At 40.1% G+C, this 12,952-nt stretch overlaps 1 long non-coding RNA gene across 1 annotated transcript; it reads right to left on the bottom strand.

The window, feature by feature from the left end:
* Positions 1-1,478, bottom strand: LOC123147369 (uncharacterized). Its single transcript, XR_006473171.1, has 3 exons — positions 1,296-1,478; positions 1,041-1,141; positions 1-242 (listed from the first exon to the last, which is right to left on the bottom strand). It is a non-coding gene; the product is annotated as an uncharacterized lncRNA (long non-coding RNA).
* Between the last annotated feature and the right edge of the window lie 11,474 nt (positions 1,479-12,952).

Below are 12,952 nucleotides of genomic sequence, written 5' to 3' on the forward strand. Positions count from 1 at the left end.
AGTAAATCGTGCCATGCACAAGAATCTGTCCTATTTGTGATTTGTTTTCCCCCAACGGTCCCGCTTCTGATTTGACAATGCACATTGCGCCTGCACCTTGCAGCCCTGCGCTCCACCAGCTTGCATTGTTTTTTGAGTTCAGGTAGGCACGTTAAGATTATATCCTGCTGCCGGTCGTTGCACAATGATCGATCTCGCTCGCTCGCTCGCTCGTCGCGCAGATTTAGTTTGCTTGTTTATCCCTGGCAAGAGCAAAGATCCAATGACAGAAGCGTAATCGTGGTCAGAGCATTAGTTAACTGAGCAAGTGGATACGGGCCTCTCCTCGAAACTAGGAAAACAAATGGTCTCGTTGCGATCTTGTTCGGTGGCGGTGGGTGCATGCATGCGTGGAGAACATCCGTTGGAATTGATGAGTCGCTGTGTGCGCGCACAGATCTATCATCGATCGGCATGATCCGCCCCGATCGGGTGTTCCAACGACAGTCGACAGCAGAATTTTGTGGAGATCGCGGGGGCAGGCAGATCTCGATGCCGGTTTTCATAGGGCGCGGGGCGGATGGAATGAATGGTGCAAGAGAAGCAACGTCACCGCAGGCAGCAGCAACCCTGATCGAAGAAGGGAATCTCGTGTTCAAGGACGGAGCCAGGATTTGAACATAGGGGGTGAAAGAGATAATCATCACACACTTGGTATATAATATCGTCTCATATAGAATCACATTGTATATTTTGTAATAGCACAAGTATAAGTATAATAATTGATGTATTTGAAAATAACACATCTCTTGCAACTGTCGGTGTAAATTCAGCTCTAGAATTACCTATATAATTATACGATTAGCAAGTTGAATTCTGATTTTCAGTGCAAAGTGTTCAAACTTCAAGGAAATGGTTTGAAAAGTGCAATATGTTATATTCTTTCTATCTATCACCAAGTAAAACATGTAACTACGTATGCTACTAACTAAAGCATTAGGGATTGCCGTATCAGACCATATTAATAATATGTTAATGTAAAAAAAATACTACGTTTATACCTCAAGAAAAGATCCATTGCTGCCATGGAAGATGGTGCGCTTATGGCAAGCCGGCAACATAGATCAACAGCGGCCATCACAGCGTCATCGTTTGCTCGAGTCTGGATGCATAGAAGATAGAATGATTACAAGTAATAGTTTGAAAGGGGGCGGCGGTGGCGATATTAGGAATTTGAGACCAGATCATGTGAGCTAATTGACACCTTCTATGGTTTGAAAGACAACTTAACCTAATTCTGAAAAATAAAGACTAACCTTTTTGCCCGTTTGGTTGCTCATCAGTGCGCTCGGCCGGCAAGATTACGCTGTTGGATCGACAATAGCGCTTTACTGTCCTCTTCCGTTATCGACAGAGAGATTTGATAGAAGATCTAGGAGATGGCCGACGGCAGGCTCATCGCAGGAGCAGTTTTTTTTAGCAGGTTGGAACCAAGCAATTAGGTTTAGATTAGAGGGGAGATGAACGGCTGATCCATGCGTACTGCTTCCTAGCGCGTCTCTTGCATTGTGTGCTACTTTTCCTTTTTCTCTTTCTGGAATTTGGGCCTTTGGCCTGCAACCACATGTGACAACAATACATGGGCTTTGGCATAGGGGGGGGGGGGGCGAAGCACGTCACGGCAGTTGCCTAGCTAGAATTGTCTCAAAAAAAGTTGCCTAGCTAGAAAAATTAGTTTCGCTAAAAAAAAGCTAGAAAAATTAGCAACAAACTTATCGCTATTAAGGTAACACGCGATCGTTAGGGGGGGTCTCGCCCCCCTTCGCCCCTCCTGAATCCGCCCCTGCTTGTGTTCTCCTCGTCCGGCACGGGAAACGGTGGTTGGAGATCACGGACTGGAATCCTGTTTCCAGAGCCGCAAGTGGCATGGATGCGGCGTGCAGCACGCTGGCATGTGGGCGAGCGAGGCGAGGTCGAGGAGGAGGAGACTTGGGGTCTATTTGGTTGGAGACTAGTGTGGCCAAGGCAAAGTGTGGCTAGCCACACAAGTATGGCAAGCCACACAAGTGTGGCTGAGAAATTAGACGCCAAACTTTGGCAAAAGTTGGCAAAAAAATTATCTCTATAACAAGTGGGTCATAGGGGCAATAAAGTGTGGTAGGTCAAAATGTGGCAAAAACCAAACACATACCAACTAAACTGTGGCTGTCAAATTTTGACTTGGCAAACTGTGCCTGGAAACCAAACAACCCCTTGATCTGTGCAGACTGCGGCGTGCGTGGTGTGGTGTTTGTGTTTGGTGGCGAGGGAGGATGGCCGGTATGATCAGTCGAGCTGCTGCATGCGCACGCCGCTCAGGGGAGGGAGGCAGGGATTTGGAGGGGAGCGTGCTGATTGCCGGTGAGGCGAAAGAGCAAGGGATCTCCCCTGTGCCTCGTTTAGACTAGCCACAATGGGTAGTAACATAGACTAGTAACATGCCCGTGTTAATAGTCTATGTTACTACCTCTATAGCGGGAAGTAACATATATGTGGTAACATGGAACACTTCATTTATTAGGCTATAGACACATCTTATCTTGATATGTGTTATGTTACTCATACTATTAGGCTGGTCATAGTGGGAGTAACTTAGAAAGTAACATAGCGCATTTTAAGAAAAGTTTGGTTATGTGACATATAGTTAACGAGGAGAGGGGTGTTTGGAGTAACGTTACTGTAACATAACGCAACCTAAAGCAAAATGAGTCTATAATGTAATAAATGCTATCATCTATGATACTACTTGTATATTACTTTGCACTATGAAGGTAGTAACAAAGACTAGTGTCATATGCATGACACTACTCTAAGTTACTCTCCACTATGACTAGCCTTAGTAACTAGATATGTTACCACTTTCATCTCTTTCTTCGTTTATTGCATGCCACATTATCTATTTAACCTAGATATGTGTGATGTTACTACCTATGTTACTCACATTGTGGGTAGTCTTATAACGAGACCTAGGAAGCCTCGCGTCAAGCCAAGCCCTAGATGAGCCACTCAGGCGCGCGGGAGGCCACAGCCATGTTTTTTTTTCACATTTTTGTTTTTTTACTTTGGTTTATGCTCCCAAATAATCTAATTAAACATGGGAGTGCTACGCGTCGGCCGGCGGATCTCTTTAAAAGATACAACGCCTCGCGAGTCGTCTAGCGCCGAGTGCCCGAGTCGTTCTTCACTTTTGCAACATACATTGTGTTAGAATTTATTTTTCAACAGAGATCATGTTGCAGAAAATATTTATAACAAAAGTTGTGTTGTAATTTTTTTTACAACAGAGGTTGTTGCAGATTATTTTTATAAGAGAGGTTATGCTACAAAAAAATTATCTGCACCGTCAAGTTGCCACTGCAACATCCGCCATATTTCGTAAACATAGACGATGTTGCAAGTTCTTGAGTTGCGGTGTTTGGGACTAGACTGACATGTGGTTGGCTCTCGACGCGGCGGACGCGGAGTGTAGAATCGGCCGGATGATTCTAATCATTTTGCATAGAAATATTTTAAAAAATTTAACCAAGCATTTGAAAAAATATTAAATATGTGTAAAGAAAGTGTATCTCATGTATAAAAAATATACAATGTGTGTGGAATTTTTAAAAATGTATTTAATTTTTTCAATCCAAGCATTTTAAAAAATCTTGTATTTGAAAAAAATTTAATCAATCATTCCTAAAATGAAAATGTATATAGAAAACATGTTGACCATGTATAAGGAAAAAGTTAATCTTTTATTTGAGAAATGTAAACTTGTATTCAAAATGTGTTATATGTATACCAAAAAAGTGCATAAAAACAACGAAAAACGAGAGAAAACAAAAAAAACAAGAAAAATACCAAAGAAAAAAGAAAGAAAAGAAAACAAATGAACACGACTGAACAGAAGAAGTAAAAAGAAAGAGAAAAACAAAGAAAACTGAAAAAAAAACAGTGGAAAAACCGTCTCTTTATCTTAAGTTGGTCATGCTTTACTATTTTACCACAAACCCGACAGTGACTCGGTGTCTTGTAGCGCAACACAAGATCCAGGAGACCTGATTCGATCCCTGGGTTCTTCTCTTTTTTCTATACTTTTTTTAGTGTGCGCGAATGGGCCAGCTCCTTTCGTCTCGCTTGAAGTGAGATATAGCCCTCGCTGAAATAAAGGAGAGATGGGCTAACATGCTTCTCCTGATTCTGCCTAGCCCAAAACACAGTAGTAGGCCCGACATAGTAGTAGTCCAACACAATGACGGCATCATTCGCCTAGTCTAACATCGTGCCCCAAACCCTATTTGGAGCCTTAAACGGCGCATAAAGGTTCATTTTTAAGAACAACAAATGTGTTATTTACAACTGGCGCACGACCTTCTCTACCAAATCGATCATATCAGGCCGGCACATACGATAGTCCCTCGTGTTTGGTTGTTCGGAAGGCCCTCTGGTTTTGGCAAGCTTCTAGAAGCTTTCCAACATATTTTACGTGTTTCGGTTTTCTAGTTGTTGCTTGGGTTTTTATTTTTCGTATTTTTGTTTTCTTTTAAATTTTCTTTTTCTTTCACTTTTTAAATGCGCGAAGGTTTGTCGAAAGAGTGAAGTTTATTGTGAACTTTTCTAAAATCTGAAAAAAATTCAATTTGTGAATTCGTTTTCAAACTTGAACATTTTAAAATTTCTGATTATTTTCAAATATGGAAACTTTTTAAAATTCGACAAGATTTTTCAAATTCATAAATGTTTTTTCTGATGAATGAACCTTTTTCTAAACCCGTGACATTTTTTCATATCCATGAACTTTCGAATCAATGAATTCTTTTCAAGCGAATGAATATATTAAAATGCATAAATATTTTTTTAAAATCCACAAAAAATTCAAATTGATGAACTTTATCAAAATTCTGAAAAATTACATATTTGTGAACTTTATTGCAAACCTATGAACTTTTTTCATATCCATGACTTTTTTCTATTCACTATTCTTTTCATGTCTCGATAGACCTTGATTCTTAACTGACTGAAATACTTTCTGCTGATGTACTACATCACTCTTCGTCTTGGGGGAAATCGATCAACTCCATCTGAGTACAGCCATCTGATAGTGCTGGTCTGGTTTGTTAGAATCGGATTAATTAACCTTTATGGTATAGCATGGGGGTTCTTCCCGCCAAGTGGTTGGTTGTGCAGGAAATCTTTCTCATGCGCGGGTTGATACGTCTCCAACGTAATTATATTTTTTATTGTTTATGCTATTAAAGTATCAATTTTGGATGTTTTATATACATTTAATAGTAACTTTATATCAATTTTTGGAATTAACCTATTAACCAAGTGCCTAGTGTGAGTTGTTGTTTTTTGCTTATTTTTTTACTTCGCAGAATATCAATACCAAACAAAATCCAATTGCCTCGAAACTTTTTGAAGATTTTTTCTGCTGATAAGAGACCCTGGAAGCTTCTAGAGCAAACGAGAGGAGGCCCATGGGGCCCACTAGGCACCAGGGTGCGCCGGGGGCCTCTGGCACGCCCTACTGGGTAGTAGAGCCCACGGGACCCCCCTTGACCTACCTCCGCCTCTATAAATACTCTAAAATCACTGAAACCCTAGAGGAATGGACGGAATACTTTTTCCGCCGCCGCAAGTTCCAGAACCACGAGATCTAATCTAGAGGCCTTTTCCGGCACTCTGCCGGAGGGGGCAATGATCACGGAGCGGTTCTTCATCATCCGTGTTGCCCCTCCGATGATGTGTGAGTAGTTTACCACAGACCTACGGGTCCTTAGTAATTATCTAGATGACTTCTTCTTTCTTTTTGATCTTCAATACAATGTTCTCCTCAATGTTCTTGGGGATCTATTTAATGTAACTCTTTTGCGGTGTGTTTGTTGGGATCCGATGAATTGTGAGTTTATGATCAGTTTATCCATGAATATTATTTGAGTCTTCTTTGAACTCTTTTATGCATGATTATTATAGCTTGGTATTTCTTCTCCGATTATTGGTTTAGTTTGGCCAACTAGATTGATTTATCTTGCCATGGGAAGGGGTGCTTTGTGATGAGTTCGATCGTGCGGTGCTCGATCTCAATGACAGAAAGATACATGGCACGCATGTGTCGCTGCTATTAAGGCTAACAAGATGGAGTTTATTCATACGTGAGTTCATCTTGTCTACATCATGTCATTGTTCTCAATACATTGCTCCATTTTGTATGAACTTAATACACTAGATGCATGTTGGATAGCGGTCGATGTGTGGAATAATAGTAGTAGATGCAGAATCGTTTCGGTCTACTAATCTTGGACGTGATGCCTATATACATGATCATTGCCTTGGATATCGTCATAATTATTTGTTTTTCTATCAATTGCTTAACAGTAATTTGTTTACCCACTATATGCTATTTTCTCGAGAGAAGCCTTTAGTGAAAACTATATATGCTCCCCAATCTATTTCCTATCATATTAAAACCAAAAATACCTTGCTGTAATTTTTATTGTATGTATTTTATTTTGTGTTTTAGATAAATCAATTTATCAAATCTCATACAATTTAATCTATCTCAATACCGTTGAGGGATTGACAACCCCCTTTACGCGTTGGGTTGCAAGTATTTGTTGTTTGTGTGGAGGTGATGTTTACATAGTGTTTCTTGATTCTCCTACTGGATTGATGACCTTGGTTTCATAACTGAGAAAAATACTTACCTTTGATGTATTATAAAGTACATAATGTATGGTCAGCACAGTCCTTGCATTGGTGTCAGAGGAAACATACTAACCCCGCCATTATAGTCAAGGAATGAATCGTATTGAGATATGTATCTAAGTACATAATGTATGGTAATATGAAAACATTGAATGCCAAAACCCCAACAAAACAATGCATTCACACCTAGAATTTTTCTTGCAAAGTAAGGTATCTATCTATCATGCTCACCCCCTTGACGCACCACTCTGTTAGCGATACTTCACGGAGTGTTGGTCTAGTTCCTCCAGCAATGGTAAATTAAGAAGAGCCTAAGAACTCCTCCAAGTGTAAGATCAAAATGATGATGCCATCTGTAAAGTCCCTGAAACCCCATGTTTCAACAAGTCTTTTGTAGAAAAATGCTTTTGTAGGAAAAGGGGGTTCTGTTCATACTTTAGATGGATTGGCCTGAGCCTTCTTCAAGAGCTGGGCGTCGAAGCTCCCGGTGATTGGGCGATTGATCCCCGCCACCAACTGGATCTTGCTGTTGCAGTGAACAAGACCAGGTTCAGTTCAATCCAAAGAACGAAAGAACATAAAAAGCAGAACGTTATTCGATCCTTGCGCTGATTTTCTTACCCGTTAAGGACGTTCACATGGACAACGTTGCTGATATCCTCGAGCACCCGCCCGTTTCCTCCCACACCGCGCGTGGGGGGGGGGGGCGTCCTTCTGCTTCCCTGTCGGGCCTACGACACCTGGACATCACAAACGAGAAACATGAGTAAATATCAAGGTATTGCTCGTTGACACATGAATCCAGCAAGAAACTCGCTCACATCAAACTGCCCTGGTTGGAAATATTATTAATGAAAATCCGATCATGACGAATTGGACTCGTATGAACAGCAGAACTCAAACGAAACAAAGCCGCGAGAAACCGAACGGCGTAGTCGGGACCAAATCGAGAATCCCTAGAGCAGTCGTTTACCATGTAGCGCGGCGAGAAAGAGAGATTCCGTTGATGGGTGGTCGGGCAGCTCACCTCTGCCGGCCGGCCGTGGAGCGACAACTACGTGTTGGTTATGCGCCTATTCACCATGGGGATTGTCCCAACGAGGTGCTTACGTCGACCTCTGCCTCTGATTCCTCTCTGCTCCTACTGCTGCTTGTTCTCGGGTGGGGAGGAGGTGCGACCGCGGCGTGTGGAAGCCCTCGAACGGGAAGGGGCAAGATGTTTGACGGCAGAGGTAGGGAACCCTGGTTCCGTGATGGCGGCGGCGGCGCCATCCCATAGCCACAACCTAGGAAAAAGATTGAGGGAGGATATATGTTCGAGAGAGGAGTTGGCGGCGTACTATTTTTTTATCGATAGAGGAATCGAACGACCAATTCCCATGAAATAGTAATGATTTAGGTAAATTTGGTCTTCATAAATTGATTAAAGATTGATCATGATTCATTCTTTCCATATAAAAGTTGTCAAATATACATCAAAATGCTCTTATCGGTAAATAAAATTGCTTTAAATAGATCATGGGTAAAATCTGGTATAAATATGTTGGTGGGATAAAAAAACTGGAGTGAGGCGAGACTACGAACTCCCCCTTTGGGAGTAGAGATATATATTATAAAAGAACACTCTTTAAAACACATTTGAAAAACTATTGAACAAGTATCTGAATTGTTTTGAGTAAGTATTAAAAAAATTTGAACAAGAATTTGAAAAATGTTGAACAGATATTTGAAAATGTTGAATAAGTATTTTAAAAATGTTGAATAATTATTAAAAAATGTTGAACATGTATTTGAAAATATTGAACAAGTATCGGAAAAATGTTAAAAAAGTATTTGAAAAATGTTGAAATAATTATTAAAAAATGTGGAACAAGTATTTGAAAAATGTGAAATAAGTATTAAAACGTTGAAAAAGTATTTTAAAAGTGTTGAATAATTATTAAGAAATGTTGAACGAGTATATGAAAAAATGTTGAAGAATTATTCGAAAACGTTGAATACATATTGAAAATATTGAATGAGTATTTGAAAAATGTTGAAATAAGTATTAAAAATGTTGAACAAGGATTAAAAAATGTTGAATAAGTATTAAAATGTTGAGCAAGTAATTTTAAAATATTGAATTATTAGTAAAAATGCTGAACAAGTATAGAGAATATGTTGAACAAGTATATGAAAATGATGAATGAGTATTAAATATGTTGAACAAGTATTTGAAAAATGCTGAAAAAGCGTTCAGACAATATTGAATGTGTGTACAAAATTTTTTGATCAGTTATTAGAAAATGTTTTGACATAAAATACTGAGTGAAAACGAAAACAAACATAAGAAAAACAAAAAAATGAAGAAGAAACAAAGAAAACCAAACAAAAAAAATGGATAATAAAAAAGAAACCATATAAAAATGAAAAAAAGCCCTACCGAAAAAAGGAAAAAATGGGTAAACCCCCCCATGAAAAACAATGGAAAAATCCGGCTTCATTCGCCTCAAGTACAAAACGCGCCAACAATTTATCTTGTGCAAAGACACGGGTGCAGTGGCTAGCATTACGCACTCTGTCCCGGTTTTCCATTCCCCTTTTCATTCGATCGCTGCGCAAAAATGAGTCGGTCCAACTACTCTACAACCTTCAGCTAGACGTCCCTGCGCGATTGCTTAATGCGATAAATAAGGTTCGCACAACCGATGCAGCACGGTATTAGTTGCCTTGACTGCCAATGGGCCGGCCCAGTTTGCTGCCCGGCTGTGTGTCCTGAGCTATATGACACACAGTGCGTCATACAAGGCGTCCTAGGACCTCCTATATGCCGCTTATTGCGGCAGGGAGCCGCGGTTTCGCACAGGAGGCAGTTCACCTGCGCCGACCCATTCGTTGTCCTTCGCGGAATGAAAGATGCAAAAATAAGAGCGCGCTAGCGATGGATTGAAATCCGCGACCTCTATAGGTACATGCGATGTGCTAGCCACTCCACCTGGCGAGCTATGTGTGAAAGATTGGCAGCGCGAATATTAAAGAACCAAGCAAAATAAAACAAGTTCACAAAATGCCATAAAACTTGTGGACGGGCACTCCACCCGGCGAGCTATGTGTGAAAGATTGGCAGCGCGAATATTAAATAACCGGCACAAAATAAAACAAGTTCACAAAATTCCATAAAACTTGTGGACGAGGGATCGAACACAAGTCCTCCTGAAGGAAAGCGCGTCCATAGCACTGTAGTACCTGAGGGTTAGTGTGTAAAATGGCAGCCCGGTATATATTAACTATAATACATGGCATATTAAAACTTATTTTTTTGCCAAACATGATTTTAAAAAAGGAAATACTTTTTGAAATGCAAACTTTATTTGGGAAACTCAAAAAAAGTTAAAAAAATACAAAAATTAAATACGAGAACATTTTTCGAAATAATGAAATACTTATTGTAAATGCAAAACATTTTTTGAAAAACAATATCGAAATTTAAACAGTGAATATTTTTCAAAATTACAAACTAGTTACACAAAAGTCGAGCACGTTTTGAATTTGGAAAAAGGAACATTTTTTTAATTCGCAAATATTTTTCAATTGTGAACAAAAAGTTAACATGCGAACATTTTTTGGGTATGTGATTTTTTTTGAAACCGAAGATAGTTCTTCAATTTGTGTACAAATGTAAAAATAGGAAGAATCTTTGAGATTCCTGAATATCTTCAAATTTGTGAACAAAATTTGGAAATAGGAACAATTTTTTTGCATATGTGAGCAAATTTTGAACACGAAAATAGTTTATCAATTTGTGAACAAATTTTAAAAATAGGAACAATTTTTGAAATTCCTGAATATCTTCAAATTTGTGAACAAAATTTGGAAACAAGATTTTTTTTGAAATTCCCAAACATTTTTTAATTTGTGAGCAAAATTTAAACGTGTGAACATTTGTTGAATTTGTGTTTTTTTGTGAAAATGGGAACTTTTTAAAACAAAATATTTTTTGCTTTGTGAACAAAACTTTGAAAGGTGAATATTTTTTGATTTTCCGAAAATTTTCTGAAACCAAGCGAACAAATTTTGAAATTATATTTTTTGTGGAAATTTTCAGAAAAATTGGAAACTGAACATTTTACGAATAAAATGAACATAATTTGTAAATTTGGAACATTGAAAAAATTTCTGAATAGTTTTTGAAAAAGGAAAAAAATGAGAAAAAAGTGAAAATGAAAAGAAAATAAAAAATAAAGAAAAATGAAACTAAAAACGAAAATCTCATTCCGTTTCCGGTCTTATGTTAATCCCTTCGTCTAACCTTCTCCGCTTCGTCCGACTCTCCCCGCTCCCGACTTGATTTTTCTAGCTTTCCACCGTTTTGCCCTGAAACCATTAATTAGGCTTTAATTTCTCTCCATAATCACCTCCATTATTTGTGCCCCGTCCCCGTACACCATCCAGTCACCCACCCAGCCTCTCAACTCATCTGACTCGTCTCTCCTCCGCCATGCCGCCTCACCACGCCGGTTGCCTTCCCCTGCAGGTAGGGGCGGGGCTGTAGGGTGGACAGGGTGGGCCGCGGCCCACCCTGGATTTTTGGATCGGGCTGTATATAGAAGATTAGAAGATGGGCTGACCCTGCAAAAGGAAAGGAAAAGGAAATGGGCTGTAGGAAAAATATAAAAGAGCCCAACAAGCACATGCTACTCGTCCACTCGTTCCGCTTCCGCACGCACAGCCGCACTGCTTCTGTTTCTCGAAAAAAAAGGTACCGCACTGCTCCCGCCCCAGATTGCTCGCTGATCTCTGCGCCTGCTGACCTCTCGCCGCACAGCCTAATCTTCACTCAGCACTCACCATTCCCCATTCCTCAATCTCTGATTGATTCATTACTCATTAAGGTTTGCTACTTTGTTGGCTGTATCGAAGGTTCAATGATGATTGATAGAATGTGAAATTATTAATTGTTGAAGAATGAATATAGGAGCTGGGACATGATTCATTAATTAGTTAGCATTCTTTGTCGATTTTTTTATTCAGTTAAGATTGTTTAAACAAAGAGGCATATAATTCATAGTTTTGTGTACTTGTTCCTAAAATTGGTATTACTGGTGACGATGGCAAATGTTAAAAAAAAAAACCTCGAGGCCGGGGATCACCCCCTTTTCAAAAAAAAGTGTAGTCAAGAGTAAGGTTGAGTCATTGACATGTCATATTTGTTATAACTATTTTTACGTTGGATCACCCTGTATAAAAATCCTAGATCCGCCACTGCCTGCAGGGCCGACCCCTGCCAACCTTCCGTCGATATGCCGCCTCCCCAACGGCGACCGCCAACTGCCAACGCTGCGGCTCAGGCGTCTCCCACCACGCCCCTCCTCGTCAATCACATGTGGCATGCCATGATCCAAAGTTCCCCCCGCCGTCGGCTCCAGACGAAGCTGCCGCCACTAGTAGAAAAAAAGGTCAAACGTGAAGCACATTAGTGCCGGTTTGAATTTGAGCCGGCATTAATGTGTGCATTAGTGCCAGTTCCAACGGCTAGCCAGCCACTCTCATTAGTACCGGTTCGTGGCGAACCTTTAGCACCGGTTCGTGCTACGAACCGGTACTAAAGTGAGTGGTGGCAGGATGTTGTCAGTCCGGGGCCCCTCCAGCACCTTTAGTACCAGGTCGTATCACGAACCGGTACTAAAGGTCGTCCTACATAGACCCTTCGTCCACCCGAGCTCGCTCTGTTCTTCCCCTTTCCCCTTTCCTCTCTGTTCTTTTCCCTCTTCCTCTCAAGCTCATCACACATTTTGCCCAAAATTTGTCAAGATTTGAAGGCCCCCATCCATTCAAATGATCACAAAGGTTAGCAACTTTGTCCTTTCATCTCTCATTGCTAGATTAGCTCGTGCAATGCTTTATATAGTGATTGATTTTTGAGTTTAGTAATTTGAGAGGAATTATATATATGTGCTAGTATTTGATTTATACGCAATTTGAGGTCAAAAATAACACTTAGTTTGCATATGTAGGTGTGGTTTACTTAGTACCTTCTAAATCTCCGTCGTAACCACCGTCGATTGCTCGCAACGTCCCGTCGCTGGCACCATCTTGTGGTGAGCCTCTTGTTCATGAAGTTTTATATAAAAAATTGATGTTTGTGTGATTTGAATATATAGTTACTCGTATAATTATCTTACCCATACGTTGTTTGTTATACATAGTGCCATGGTTTTGATATCCGTCCCCGTCGGCCCTCGTCCGGGTTATGATTCAGATGTGG

The sequence above is a fragment of the Triticum aestivum genome, chromosome 7A (genome assembly GCF_018294505.1).
Source record: "Triticum aestivum cultivar Chinese Spring chromosome 7A, IWGSC CS RefSeq v2.1, whole genome shotgun sequence".
Lineage (NCBI taxonomy): Eukaryota > Viridiplantae > Streptophyta > Magnoliopsida > Poales > Poaceae > Triticum > Triticum aestivum.